The sequence below is a fragment of the Heterodontus francisci genome, chromosome 21 (genome assembly GCF_036365525.1).
Source record: "Heterodontus francisci isolate sHetFra1 chromosome 21, sHetFra1.hap1, whole genome shotgun sequence".
Lineage (NCBI taxonomy): Eukaryota > Metazoa > Chordata > Chondrichthyes > Heterodontiformes > Heterodontidae > Heterodontus > Heterodontus francisci.
The window spans coordinates 43,691,016-43,706,532 of record NC_090391.1 but is presented as its reverse complement, the minus strand read 5'-3'; the positions used below and the strand labels follow the sequence as shown (position 1 = coordinate 43,706,532).

Here is a 15,517-nt window from a genome sequence, read left to right as displayed (position 1 = left end):
ACATAGTGGGATTTGAACAGGAGGATAAGAATTGTCCGGGCTGGAGGAGGTTACAGAGATAGGGAGAGGAGGAGGGGACATGGAGGGATTTGAAAACAAAGATGAGAATTTTACAATCCATGTGCTGCTTTACCGGGAGCCAGTGTCGGTCAGAGAGCACACGGGGTGAGAGGTGAACAGGGGGTGAGGGATAAACTGGACTCGGTGTGATTTAGGACATTGTTGGCAGAGTTTGGGATGACCTCAAATTTATGGAGAGTAGAATGTGGGAGAACAGCCAGGAGTGTGTTGAATTGTCCAGTCTAGAGGTAACGAAGGCATGAATGAGGGTTTCAATAGCAGATGAGCTGAGACAGGGACAATATCAGGTGATGTTACGGAGGTGGAAATGGACAGTCTTAGTGATGTGTGGTTGGAAGCACATCTCGGGGTCAAATATGACACCAAGGTTACACACAAGCGACATGTGTCAGGGAGGGGAATGGAGTTGGTAACTGGGGAAAAGAGTTTGGAACGTGTATCAGAAACAATCGTTTCAGTCTTCCCAAATATCCTGGGTGGAAACGGACACAGGGACAAACTTTGAAACCAAAGAAACACTGGCATTTATGTAACGCCAGTTAAGACCTTATGATGTCACAAAATGGCTTCCAGCCAATTAAGAACCTTTGAAGCTTCATCACTGTTGTAATGTCGGAACCACAACAGATAATTAGTGCACAGCAAGATCCCACCGACACCAATGTGATAATTACCCAGATCCTCTGTTTTTAATGCTGTTGATTGAGGGGTAAATATTAGGAGGGCACCAGGGTAACTTCCCCTGCCCTTCATTCAAATATTGCCATAGCATCATTTTACATCCACCAGCGAGGGCATACGAGGCCATTGTTTGGATGTCCCATTGGAAATACAGCACCGCCTCCAGTGACGCACTCCCTCAGTACTGCACTGGAGTGTCAACATAGATTTTTGTGCTCAAGTCCTGTTGTGGAACTTGAACACACAGTCTTCTGATTTACAGTGTGTGCTACCCACTGAGCTATGGTGAAAAAACAACTGGTTAACAATGATGTGAAGGGGGGAGATATATTAATCAGATTAATTACAGAGGTTAGCTTTGTTAGCAAACCATTTGTTGCCATCTGTGCTGTTTCAGCCAGGATGTTTTGATGGTAAAGTGTATATTGTACATTAATTAACACTGATACTGGATGGAAAGATGAACAGAAACATCCGATCATTGTCTGGGTCTGTACTGTGTGTGAGTTGGAGAGACAACATAAACTAAAGGCTATAATTCCAAAAGGAGGTGCAGGAAAGGAGGGCTATATGGGGCAGCACAGTGGCGCAGTGGTTAGCACCGCAGCCTCACAGCTCCAGCGACCCGGGTTCAATTCTGGGCACGGCCTGAGTGGAGTTTGCAAGTTCTCCCTGTGTCTGCGTGGGTTTTCTTCGGGTGCTCCGGTTTCCTCCCACAAGCCAAAAGACTTGCAAGTTGACAGGTAAATTAGCCATTATAAATTACCCCTAATTTGTGTAGGAGGATATCGGGACAGGTGGAGATGTGGTAGGAATATTGGATTAGTATAAATGGGTGGTTGATGGTCGGCAAAGACTCGGTGGGCCGAAGGGCCTGTTTCAAAGCTGTATCTCGAAACTAAACAAAATTCATTGAGGGTGTCAGGACAGATTGAGAAAGAGAAATATGGCAGATGGATCCTGGGCTTCATAAACAGAGCAGAGGGTGCAAAAGCAGGGAAGTTATGGTGAAGCTTTGAAAAACACGGGTTCTTGGAATATTGTGTCCAATTCTGGACACCACATTTTCTGTTTGAAGTACAGAGAGAATGCAGAAAAAATTTACTTATTTTTTTAGTTTAGAGATACAGCACTGAAACAGGCCCTTCGACCCAACGTGTCTGTGCCGACCATCAACCACCCATTTATACTAATCCTACACTAATCCCATATTCCTGCCACATCCCCACCTGTCCCTATATTCCCCTACCACCTACCTATACTAGTGGCAATTTATATTGTCCAATTTACCTTTCAACCTTTTGGTGATGGGGGGAAACCGGAGTACCCGGTGAAAACCCAAGCAGACACAGGGAGAACTTGCAAACTCCACACAGGCAGTACCCAGAATTAAACCTGGGTCGCTGGAGCTGTGAGGTTGCGGTGCGAACCACTGCACCACTGTGCCACCCTACAAGAATAGTTCCAGGGATGAGGGACTTCAGTTACATGGATAGATTGGAGAAGCTGGAACTGCTTTCCTTCGAGAAGAGAAGGCTGCGAGGAGAGTCAATCGAGGTGTTCAAACTCATCTGGACAGAGAAGAATGGGAGAAACTGTTCCCATTGGGAGAAGCGGCAAGAACGAGAGGACACCGATTTAAGGTGATTGGTAAAACTGCCAGAGGCAACATGAGGGAAAATTAAAAAAAAAACTTTTCTTGTACAGTGAGTGGTTTGGATCTGGAATGCACTGTCTGATAGTGTGGTGGAGGCAGATTCAATCGTGGTTTTCAAAGTGAAATTGGATAATTAGCTGAAGAGAAAAATGCAGGGTTACAAGGAAAAGGCAAGGGGAGTGGGATTAGCTAACTTGCTCTTGTGCAGATCAGCACGGTCTGAATGGCCGCCGTCTGTGCTGTAATCGTGCTTTAATACCATAATTATGTTGTGACCGACCCACCTGTATGGGGAAACCCTTTCTCTTTGTAGAATACATGCACATCCTTCCTGAATTTCAACTCCTCCATTGAACCTCCCATCAAATGTTCACTGTTTCAGCGGAGCAACCTGAGCTTCAAGAGCACCGGCCTCAGAGTGCATAACATTTACTGAGATGAGAAACTACAAATACTCCCGAGAATGCGCAGTATTTACCACCTGCTGTGGTGGGATTCGATCCCATGTCCGCAAACAATTGTCTGGGTTTCTGCATATTACTAAACCACTGTCATTACCACCACGCCTCTGTCTTCCTGACTGGCTCCTGTTAGTTTAATGCCCTGTGAACGTGGGTCCGGACTCAGCGCCAGATATTCGAGTTCCTCTTGAGTAAAATACCTAGATTTTCCAGTCAAATAAACGCATTGCTCCCCTGCTCATTCCCAAAGTGGGAATTCAAGGTAAAATTCATGCTAATTTCAGACTTCAGTCTAACAAAAGTAGAGAACATGGCAGTGATCGAGGGAGAGGGCAAACAGTGCAGAAATAAATGTGTTTAAGTTGAAATCGGAGTATTTAATTCGAGTGAATCCTGTTCGACAAGAGGTATCAGAGACAAGAAGGATCCAGTCTGGGACTCTGTAGTTCCAGAATTTCAGTGGAATTGGAATATTTAGGAAAAGAGGGAAACATAGAGAGACAGCAGGTTGTCTCCGCCCCGTCCACTCACTGCATTTAAGATGCTCAGTGTCGCCACCACCGGCTTCATTTCTGACCCAGTTCTGACTGACAGAGAGAATTTGTGTTAAGTCCGGGACATGACCGATACAGCAGCCGCCAAAACGGCTCCTCCAGCCGGCGCCACTCATGTCAAGACTCCCAAGCAGGCGAAGAATGAATGCAAAATGAATCCCACTACTGCACAGGACCAGATGCAAGCAGCCACAGAAATAATCTCTCAGTTACCCGTTATACCAGAGATTGCTACAAACAACAACAGCAACAAAATAAACTCATCCTCAGGTATAGAACTGAACTCACACTTAAAGTATCAGAGCGAAGAGAAACTGAATACATCCCATACACACACAGTCCCAGAAACGGACAAGTACAGAATGAATCCCACACTCATATGCAGTAACACCGTCAGACCAATGCAGAATTAATGCAGAAATCATATTTTATCGGGGACTGACAGATACAGTATGTACATTTTGTACCCCACAATAGCATAGAGTACGAGAGACTGACCAGACACAGAATGATTACATCACCCACAGTACCAGAGGGGGTCGAATGAATCCCAAACTCATAATCTGTAGCAGAGATTTACACGTAGAGAGTGTCTCCGTCCCTCATGCATAGTATCAGGAAGTTTCAAGTATCAGGAAGTTTCAGATCGAGAATGACCAGAGAGTGACAGACAGAATTATTCCCACATGCACTCACAGTAGCAGAGAGTGACAGGGACAGAATGTAGGCACACGACAGCCTCCTGGACTCAACAGTGAGCTCAGAAACTTCAGAGTATGACTTGACTTTTGTATTTCATTTTATTTTAACCATGGGCCTGCATCAAACTTCTTCTTTTCCAGATGTTTGCATTTGGACAGATCTGTTCATTATTCTGTCATTAACACTCTCTCCAGAATAATGCTATGTCTTTTAGTACAAAAATTGACACTCACTTTGCCTTTGTTCCATGACCTCTTTATCATTTATTCTCTCCTGCCCTCATCCTCTCACACACCTTCCCTTGTGTTCTTCTTCCCCTCAACCCCGCCCAGTCTTCACTTGTTCATAGCCTGTTACATTTCTATCCTTTAACAGTTCCGATGAAAGGTCGCAGACCTGAAAAATTAACTCTGCTGCTGAGTATTCCCAGCACCTTCAGTTTTTATCTGAGTCAGAATTAATCCTGTATTCACACATAGTCCCAGATAGTGACAGATGAAAAATTCATAGCACATTCACACACAAAACCAGATACTGACAGATACAGAATTAATATTACATTCATACACAGTACAGTTAGTCATAGATACACTATTAATCATCTATTTGACAATCTGTGTATGGTGTATTTATCTCCTGTTCAAAGAAATCAGTCAGCAAGTTTGTATTGAACAAAATACCTGCAGAATACTGTCTGTGTGATGTGCTGCAAATGTTAAGGCAAGGAATTCAACATTAAATAAGAGGTGGGGGTTGCATTTCAGACAGTGTTTGTGGTGCTTTAACACAGCTCTTTATAGAGCAGCACCGCTGCTGTCTGAACCAGGGAGAATTTTGAGTGCGGACAGATATCAGGCGGGAGTGTTGAAAACTCCTGTCATTGGCAGGAATCACTTTGACTGGCGGCCTGTCTTTGTATGGGATTGGGATAAGTAACCAGCGTGCGGTGCACTGACGGACTGTTCGCCCAGCTGGAAGGTTGGGAATTTCCGGCGGCTGGGATTTCCGGCGGGCACGGCGCTCTTTAAACCTCTCTCTCCTCCATCACTTCGGCTGCAGTCGCTGCTTCTTCGCTGCCTCCGTCCCTGAAACATGTCGGACTCGAAAGCTCCGAGATTCAGCGATGCAGCAGTGGAGATTCTGATGGAGCAGGTGAGGTCCCTCAAGTAAGTCTTCTTCCCCTCGGATGGGAGGAAGATGCCCAGACAGACACTACACCAGGCCTGTGACGAGGTGGCCCTCAATGTGAATGCCAGGACTGATATCATTCGGACAGGGGGGCAGTGCCGCAAGAAGTTCAATGACATCACCCGTACTGCAAGGGTAAGACTCCTGGTGCACTGCTCAGGGACTGCGACACTGTCAGAAGTGCGTCCTTACCATGATTGGGTTAAACAAGTCACGTGTGACATGGAAGATCTCCCTGCTCGATTTGAACAGGTGCAGAAAAATAGTTTCTCCTTATTTGCTGCATAAAACCCGCCCAATTTGAACACCTCTATTAAATCTCCCATTTTATTACCCTGCTCTAAGGAGAACAATCCCAGCTTCTCCAGTCTCTCCACATTAACTGAAGACCCTCATTCCTGCTCTCATTCTGGTGCATAGTTCTGCGGCTCTGTTGGTAACACTGTGACCTCTCAGTCACAACTTTGTGAGTTCAGGTTCCACTCCAGGACCTGAGCACAACAAGCTAACTTGACACACCAATTAGCAAGTGCTGCCTAAGGCCACGAGGAGCAGGGATAGATCATATGGTCCCTCAAATCTGCTCCAACCTTCAATACAATCATGGCTGATCTTCTGCATCAGCTCAATTTTTCCACCTGCTCCCCATATTCCTCGATTCCCTGAGAGTTTACAAAAATATCAATCACAGACTTGTTAATACTCAAAGATGAGGCGTCTGCAACATTCTGAGATGAAGAATTCCAATGTTTCACATCCTCTGAGTGAATACATTTCTCCTCCTCTCAGTCCTACATGATTGGCTCCTAATACTGAGGCTGTGTCCCTGTGTCTAGATTCCCCAGCCAGAGGAAAACCCACTCAGTGTCTACCTTATCAACCTCCTTCAGTTTTATATATGTTTCAATGCGATCATTGAGTTATACAGCACAGAAACAAGTGATTCGACCCATCATGTCTGTGCCAGTCATCAAGCACCTATCTATTCTAATCCCATTTTCCAGTACTTGGCCCGTAGCCTTCACGCTACAGCGTTTCAAGTGCTCATCTAAATACTTCTTAAATGTTGTGAGGTTTCCTGCCTCTGCCACCCCTTGAGTCAGTGTGTTCCAGATTCCAACCACCCTCTGGGTGAAATTTTTTTTCCTCACGTCCCGTCTAAACCTCCTGCCCCTTACCTGAAATCTGTGCCCACTGATTATTGACCCCTCCGCTTTTGAGGAACCTTCTAAGATATCATCCCTCCTTACTGCAGTAATTGACTTCCAGATCAACAGTCCAATGCCACCTCCTCTTTTAGCCCCTCCCCTGTCACGCCTGAAGATTCTATACCCTGGAATATTGAGCTGCCTGGCCTGCCCTTTCCTCAACCATGTCACTTTGATAGCAATAATATCATATTCCCATGTGTTAATCAACGCCCTCAATTCATCAGCCTTACTAGGAAGAATCCTTTCTTTAAAACAGATGTAATCCAGCCTTGCATTTATTCGCTTGTGCATTAACAGGTCTATACTTGCACTGCCTTCCAGACTGTCTCAATTGCTCCTCCATATTAGACTGCGTATCACCCCTTACTGTACTGCCACTCTGTATCCCATCCCCTGACAAAATAATTTAACCACCCCACCCCTACCCCGCCAAAAGCACTAACAAACCTCCCAGCAAGTATGTTGGTCCCGTTCTGGGCCAGGTGCAACGTTTCCAACTTGTACAGGTCACACCTTCGCCAGAAACAGACCCAGTGATCTAGCAAACTAAAGCCCTCCCTCATGCACCATTTCATCAGCCACGCATTCATCTGCTCTATCATTCTCTTCCTATGCTCAGTAGGACATGGTACCGGGAGTAATCCAGAGATTACAACTTTTGACGTGCTGCTTTTTAATCTGCCACCGAGCTCCCTAAATTCTTGTTGCAGGACCTCATACCTCTTTCTACCTAAGTCGTTGGTACGAATGTGAACCACCACCTCTCATTCTTCTAAACTGCCGAGAGTATGAGCACAATTTGCTCAGCATCACAACGTAGGACAACCGTCTCATCCGTGGTACCAAACCAGAACTACCTCCAGGGAAATATATCCTTCGATCGGTGCGGAGACCAAACTGTACACAGTACTCCAGGTGCAGTCTCACCAGGTCCCCATACAATTGTAAGACAGTCAGAGGTGACACGTTTCCGATGCAATGACAAAGAGAGATCCCGTCAGGCCTTTCAGGTAGATGTAAATGATCCCATGGCCACTATGTGGAGGAAGAGCAGAGGGACAATTCTCCCCAATATTAATCCCTCAATCAGCAACACAAAAGCAGATGATCAGGTCAGAATCACATTGCTGAATTTGGGATCTTGCTGTGTACACAGTGACTGCCGCATTTCAGCCATTCCAACAGCGAATACACTTCAAAGTACTTCATTGGCGATAAAGCATTTGACAACGCTATCTGGTCTTCAAAGTTGCAATACAAATGCAGCCCCGTATCTTTGTTTGTATCTTCCATAGTTCAGTAGGTCACCTTCGGGTCAGAGATGGTGGATTACAGTCCTATTTCACAGACTAAAGAGCATTATCTAGGTTAACAATGGTGTTTAAGTTTAGGTGAGATAGTCATAAATTTATACAGCACAGAAACAGGCCCTTCAGCCCATGGTGTCTGTGCCGGCCATCAAGCACCTAACGATTCTAATCCCATTTTCCAGCACTTGGCCTATCGCCTTGCATGTTATGGCGTTTCAAGTGCTCATCTAAATTCTTCTTAAGTGTTGTGTGGGTTTCTGCCTCTAACACACCTTCAGGCAGTGCGTTCCAGATTCCAACCACGCTCTGGGTGAAAACATTTTTCCTCAATCCCCTCTAAACCTCCTTCCCCGTCGCTTAAATCTGTGCCCCCTGGTTATTGACCACTCCACTAAGAGAAAACGTTTCTTTCTATCTAACCTATCAATGCCCTTCATTATTTAGTCTACCTCAATCATGTCCCCCCTCAGCCATCGCTGCTCTATGGAAAACAACCCTCGCCTTCTCCAGTGAAATCGCATCCTTCCTATAGTCTGGAGCCCAGTACTGAACACAATACTCCAGCTGTGGCCTAACTAGCGTTTTATACAGATCCATCATAACCTCCCTGCTCTTATTTTTATGCCTTGCCTAATAAGGGCATGTATCCCATCTGCCTTCCTAACCATTTTATCTACCGGTGCTGCGGCCTTCAGTGATCTATGGGCAAGTACACCAAGGTCTCTCTGACCCTCTGCACTTCCTATCATCCATCGTATATTCATTTGGCTTGCAGGTCCTCTCAAAATGCATCACCTCACACTTCTCAGGATTACATTCCATTTGCCACTGCTCCGCCCATCTTACCAGCCCATCTATATCATCCTGTAATCTAAGGCTTCCCTCATCACTATTTACGACAACACCAATTATCGTGTCATCTGCAAACTTACTAATCATACCTATTATATTCATGTCTAAATCATTAATGTACTCTACAAACAGCAAGGGTCCAAGCACCGATCCCTGTGGTACACCACTGGTCACAGGCTTCCACTCGCAACTACACCCGCCGACTATTACCCTCTGTTTCCTGCCACTAAGCCAATTTTGGATCCCATTTGCCAAATTGCCCTGGATGTCAGACCACGGTCCTGTCCTCTCAGAGGGTGTAAACAATCTCATTGCACTATTTTGAAGGAGAACAAGAGAGTTCACCTGGGTTCCCTGGGCGAACATTTATCCCCCAACAAACTGCACTGAAACACATTATCTGGTCATTGATCACAAAGTGGGAGCACGCTGCTGGAAAATTGGCAGCAGCATTTCCTACATTACAGCAGTGACGAGATTTCCAAAGTCCTCCAGTGGCTGTAGAGTGTTCGGGACATCTTGATTCCTGAATGGTGCTATAAAAATGCACGTTTTCTTCCTTTATCTGGAGTTGCCCCAACACCTCTGCAGATTACAGCCTCAGACAGCAGAGACTAACTTCCTCCCACTCTCTCCACAGGACAAACTGGCACACAAGCCCAGGAAGAGGACCTGTATTCAGGAGCTCACCCAGTTGGAGCAAGAATCTCTGGATATCATATGGCTCGGCAGCTGGAGAAAAATGCAGAATGACAGTGTTGGAGGCCGGTTGACACAGGGTGAAGATCTAATACTCTTATCCTCTCTCTTCTGTTAAGCAATCACGTGGACGTTGTGGCGCCCCTGCACTCACATTGTGCTGCCCCCTCACCTTGCTGCTATCTAAACTTCCCCTCACACACTGACACTTGCTCCTCTCCCCTCTGTTCCAGGTCTGAGCCATTACTTGGGTCCTGCGGTGTATGAGATGGAAGAGGACCAGCGAACAGAAAAGGCTTTGTCACCGGCTCCAAACTTCCAGGACACCAACACGGGATTCGCTGGTGGAAGAGATGTCCAGTTGTCTGGATGCACAGAGAGTGAATCATTCAGGAATGATGAGCAGAAGCTGGCCACAGTGGAAAGGAGAGTGCAGGAGATGGATGGCCGAAGGACAAGCTCAGCTTCCAGCTCTGCCGAAGAGGACAAGGATGGAGAGTTCACTAGCCCAGCCTTTAAAAGGAGGATCTTCCATGTGCATCATCAACTGCTGGAGGCACTGGACAACCTGTCCAAGAACTGCCTCACCCTGTCTGAGAGGATGGAGGAGTCTGTGTCCATACTGGGTGGTGCTCTGTCACAAGACCTCACCACGGTGCAGTCCACCAAGGAGCCTACGGTCAGCTCCACGGATGCCACAGTGATGCCCCCTGCCCAGGATCCGGTGGTCCCCGCCCTGGCATCGTTGATTGAGGCTCAAACAGGCGCCTTTCAGGCTCTAACCTGCACTGTCTCATCCGGTTTGGAAAGGCTGGTTGGATATATTGACCGTGGCTTCGGTCGTGTCACAGCTCTGCTGCAGTCAACTCTCCCACCGGTCAGTGCTGAGTCCTGGCCGCATGAGATTGGCACCGTGCATCTGGTGCATTCTGCCCTCTCGCGGGGTGACATTGCACCCGTGCCCGCGTCCATTCCACAACCCAGTGCGGCCACACGGCCAGGAAGCGGGCTAGAGCAGACTGCACTGGGGACAGCAGTGATACTTCAGACTGTGAGCAAGATCCCTCAGACACGGGTTCTGAGAGACCACAGACTATGAGCATCTATTAAAACCTGACTGATGACAATACACTGACAATCCTCATACTGAAACCATGGGAACTCCTTTGGGAAGGACTTGAGTAGCAAAGAGTGTTGATATATTGTTAATAATGTCGGCACACAGTTTTTGTATACGTGATTTAAATATTAAATCTTTGAAATTCAGACTCTGTATTCCCGGAATGATGCGTTGTCAGCAGTGAAGAAAGACTTGCATTTCTATAGCGCCCTTCACGACCTCAGTGCGTCTCCTAACGCTCAACAGCCAATGAAGTAATACGGGAAGTGCAGTCGCTGTTGTGATGGAGGAAAATCGGAAGCCAGTTTATGCACAGCAAGACCCCGCAAAAGCCAGATTCCAAAACCTAGATAATTTGCTGCAGTAATGTTGGTTGACTGATAAATATTCGGCCACAGGATACCGGGGAGACCCACCCCCCCCCACCACCACTACTGCTCTTCTTCAGACTAATGCCATGGGATCTGTTACATCTACCTGAGAGGGCAATTGGCGTCTTATTTTAATATCTGATCTGGTCGACGGTACTTCTGACAGAGCAGCACTCCCTCAGTACTGGCACTGGAGTGTGCGCCGAAATTTCCGACTGAAATTGACTTCACTGATGTCCAACTGAGTGTTTGCAATTGAAACTGACTTAACAATCTAGAACTATTCAACTAGATAGAACCCTTCTCTCAGTTTCTCTCAGTATCTTCTGATGTAAATAATCTTTCACCGACTGTGACCCTGAAGGGAAATTTCTCAAACCAATCCTGGTGAGAGGTGGGAGGGAAGAGGGTCTCAGTGTATTTGCTGGGATTGTGTAGGAGTTAATCTATGAGGCAACATTTGCAGATAAAATTAGTCGTTTGGTTGCTCAGAGCTTGAGTATTGCTGACAATAGAGACATTTTATCGAAGTTTTCGTCTTGCACTCATCAGGACAAGCCGCAAGAATACCAATGTAAGGAGAAGCAAGAAATTATACTGTATAAGAAGAGAGTGCTGATTGGTTGGCAGCTGGACTCTTATTGGTAGAGGCGTTGCCATGGAAAATACAACAGTTTATGATGACTGACAGTTAACCTTGTTTGAAATTTTCATAATGACAAAAGTATCTGATTAATTTAATCAGAATGATACACAGGGTCACTGAGGGTATTAACCAACTGCCCTCAGCTGCCAGACTGCAGACAGCTCGACAAGCAAGAGAGGGTTAATCTGGAACGTTGTTATTTCTCAGTCTCTGACACATTTCCAAAGTGTGAGATTAATAATGTCCCTGTCTGTGGTGAAATATCTGTGAGGGGCAAGAATGCATCGCTTGTCTCATCAAAGTGCAGTACCATTTGGAAGCTGGGACTGCTCCTGTCCTCACCCTTGCCTTTCTCTCTGCTGATGGAAAGTTGATGGGAGATCGCAGGGGCAGTGTCTCACCTGGACTGTTTCCCTGGACTGTATGGACAGGTGGGCAGTTACTGTGTCTGAGAGCACACGTTCAGTGCTGTGTGTGAGACAGATATTGTCTCCCCCTATGATGTGCAGGTGAGTTTATCCATCCTAGATTTTCCTGGACATCAGGAGAGAACCTAACTGTCAGTGCCTGACTGTGCACTGTCTGGCAGAGCGCGGATTATTCAGTACCTAACCTGTCCCTGAAACTTGTAAGTGCTGCTGTTCAAACAGTCTTGGGTAAGCTTGTAGAGGAATACAGAAATTTCGCGTGCAGGCACAGCAACCATTTAGGAAGGCAAAATGTCATGTCAGCCTTTATTACAAGGGGGTTGGAGTAAAGGAATAAAGAAGTCTTGTTACAATTGTACAGGCTATTGGTGAGACCACATCTGGAGTACGGTGTGCAGTTTTCATCTCAACATTTAAGAAAGGATATACTTGTATTGGAGGCGGTTCAGCGAAGGTTCAGTAAATCTTAGGGTGAGGGGGTTTCCCTAATAAGGGAGGCTGAGCATATTGAGTCTATATTGTCTGGAGTTTAGAGAATGAGAGGCAATCTCATTGAAACATGCAAGATTCTGAAGGAGCTGGATATGGTAGACAATAAGAGATTGTATCCGCTTGTCGAGGAATGTAACACAGGGGGACACAGTCTCAGGATATGGGTGCGATCATTTAGGAGTTGGATGAGGTGAAATTACTTCACTCAAAGGGCTGTGAAACTTTGGAATGCTCGTCCCCATAGTGTTGTGGATTCCCTGTCATTGAATACATTTCAGGTCGGGATGGACAGATTTTTGGTCTCTCATATAATCAAGGAATATGGCGAGCTGGCAGAAAGTGGAGAAGGAAACAACATTCAAGGCGAAGTGGACAAAGAAAGTGCTGGAAACACTCAGCAGGTTTGGCAGCATCTCTGGAGAGTGAACCTGAGTTAACGTTTCAGGTCAATGTGTGTGTGTTTGTGTGTGTGTGTGTGTGTGTGTGTGTGTGTGTGTGTGTGTGTGTGTGTGTGTGTGTGTGTGTGTGTGTGTGTGTGTGTGTGTACGTGTGTGTGTGTGTGTGTGTGTACGTGTGTGTGTGTGTGTGTACGTGTGTGTGTGTACGTGTGTGTGTGTGTGTGTGTGTGTGTATGTGGTGGTGGGGGATAGAAGAAGGAGCTAAGGTTGGAGAGAGACAAAGAGAGTAACTTTGTTTGAATATGATTGAAAGCCTGAGGAGAAACTGAGAACTGAGCGCCCATTCTCCCTGTTGAAGGGCAGACGTTGGTGTAGTAATGTCACTGAGCTGGTAATCCAGAAGTCCAGGATAATATTTTGGGGATGTTGTTTCAAATCCCACCACGGCAGCTGGTGGAATTTAAATTCAATAAATAAATAGAAAAAAAATTCTGGAACTGAAAAATCTGTCACCTCATTTCAGAAATTACACTAGGGTACAGAGGAGATTTATGAGGATGTTGCCAGGACTGGAAAAATACAGATGTGATGAAAGATTGGATAGGCAGTGGTTGTTTTCCTTGGAACAGAGGAGGCTGAGTGGAGATCTGATGGAGACGTACAAAATTTTGAGGGGCCTGGATAGAGTGGAAGTGAAGGGCCTATTTATCATACCAGAGAGGTCAATGACGAGTGGGGCATAGATTTAAAGTGATTGGTAGAAAGCTTCTAGGGGAGATGAGGAAATGTTTTTCACCCTGTGGGTGGCGGGGCTCTGGAACTCACTTTCTGTCAGGGCTGTAAAGGCAGGAACGCTCAACTCATTCAAAAGGAGTCTGGATATACACCTGGAGTGCTGTCACGTGCAGGGCTATGGAATAAATGCTGGAAGATGGGTTAGTCTGGGTGGCTCGATTCACCGTCGGTGCAGACACGATGGGCCAAGTGGCCTCTTTCTGTGCTATAAACTTTCTATGATTCTATTATATGATTCTATGAAAGACAGTCTCAGTAATGGTGCCATGAAACTATCATCAATTGTCAGCAAAAAAATAAATTTCGTTCACAAATGCCCTTTAGGGATGGACATCTGCCGTACTTACCTGGTCTGGCATACATGTGACTCCAGACCCACTGCAATGTGGTTTACTCTTAACTGCCCCCTGAAATTGCCTTGCAAGTCACTCAGTTGTTAATTCGAGATGAACAACAAATGCTGGCCTTGACAGTGACGCCCACATCCAATAAAAAAGCTGCAGATACATTTCCTCTGCTCTGGGGAATTCAGGGCCAGCGGGAACCCTGTTGAAATTCGAGCCAGTGGAGATAGGAGCGCAGTAACTGGAGTGGACTGCAGACTGGAATGGTAGGAGACAGGTTGACTTGAGATAGAAGATATTTAGAAAGGAATATTACTGTCTGTTCATTGTAACACGTGGTTAGTGAAAAGCCCAGGGCATCTGAAAATACCTGGTGATGGAGTCCCAGTCTGTCAGAGTTTATACTTCGGTTCTATGATTGTGAAAACGGTTGAAGCTGGAGATGGGGGCGCAGAGCGATCAGAGACCATTCTCTGTACTGTCTCTCTCCTCTCCCACACTCTGTTTAATCCTCACTTGGTCTCCTCCTTTTCCTGCTCTCCATCTGTCCTTATTCGAAGGCAGTTCGGGGCAGGCTGTATTAAAAAAAAAGGAGCCTGTAGAAGTTCCCTTCTCATTCAAGACTGATTCGAGTGAAGAGGCGACATGTCTGGGAGAGGGCAAGTAGTCAAAGGACTGGGAAAAGCGGGAGCCAAGTGACCACACAAAACTGCCTTCATGATAAAATTACCAGCGCAGCAAACCGCCGACTGGCGGGATCTGAAATGGAAGATTTCACAACCTATCAGAGAGCCACGTTTAAAACGATCAATTAAGACATTGGTTTCGATTGACGAATCTCATAATAAAAGCCTGCAAATTCCGATGTGGGACAGAAGTGAATTAATATAAGGTTCTACTTTTGAGACAATTTGATATACTTCTTAATTTTTTTGAGTATTGCTGAAAACAAAAACATTTGTCGAACATTTTCATCTTTCACCCATCAGGACAAATCTATAGAATACCAATGTAAAGATAAGCAATACATTTATACTATGTAAGAGAGTGCTGATTGGTTGGCAAGTGGATTCTGATTGGTAGAGACGTTGCCATGGAGAATGCACCAGTTTATGGTGACTGACAGTTAACTGCCAATCAGAGTCATGGAAAATAGAACATAGAACATAGAACAGTACAGCACAGTACAGGCCCTTCGGCCCACGATGTTGTGCCGAAACTTTAACCTACTCGAAGATCAAACTACCGACATACGCTTCATTCTGCTATCATCCATGTACCTATCCAAGAGTCGCTTAAATGCCCCTAATGTATCTGCTTCGACTACTACCGCCGGCAGCGCATTCCACGCACCCACCACTCTCTGTGTAAAGAACCAACCTCTGACATCTCCCCGAAACCTTCCTCCAATCACCTTAAAATTATGCCCCCTGGTGATAGCCCTTTCCACCCTGGGAAAAAGTCTCTGTCTATCAACTCTATCTATGCCTCTCATCATCTTGTACCCCTCTATCAAGTAACCTCTCA

The 15,517-nt window shown here is 45.9% G+C and overlaps 1 pseudogene; it reads left to right on the top strand.

The window, feature by feature from the left end:
• The first annotated feature begins 5,228 nt into the window (after nucleotides 1–5,228).
• Nucleotides 5,229–14,805, top strand: LOC137381103 (uncharacterized; annotated as a pseudogene).
• Nucleotides 14,806–15,517: the final 712 nt, after the last annotated feature.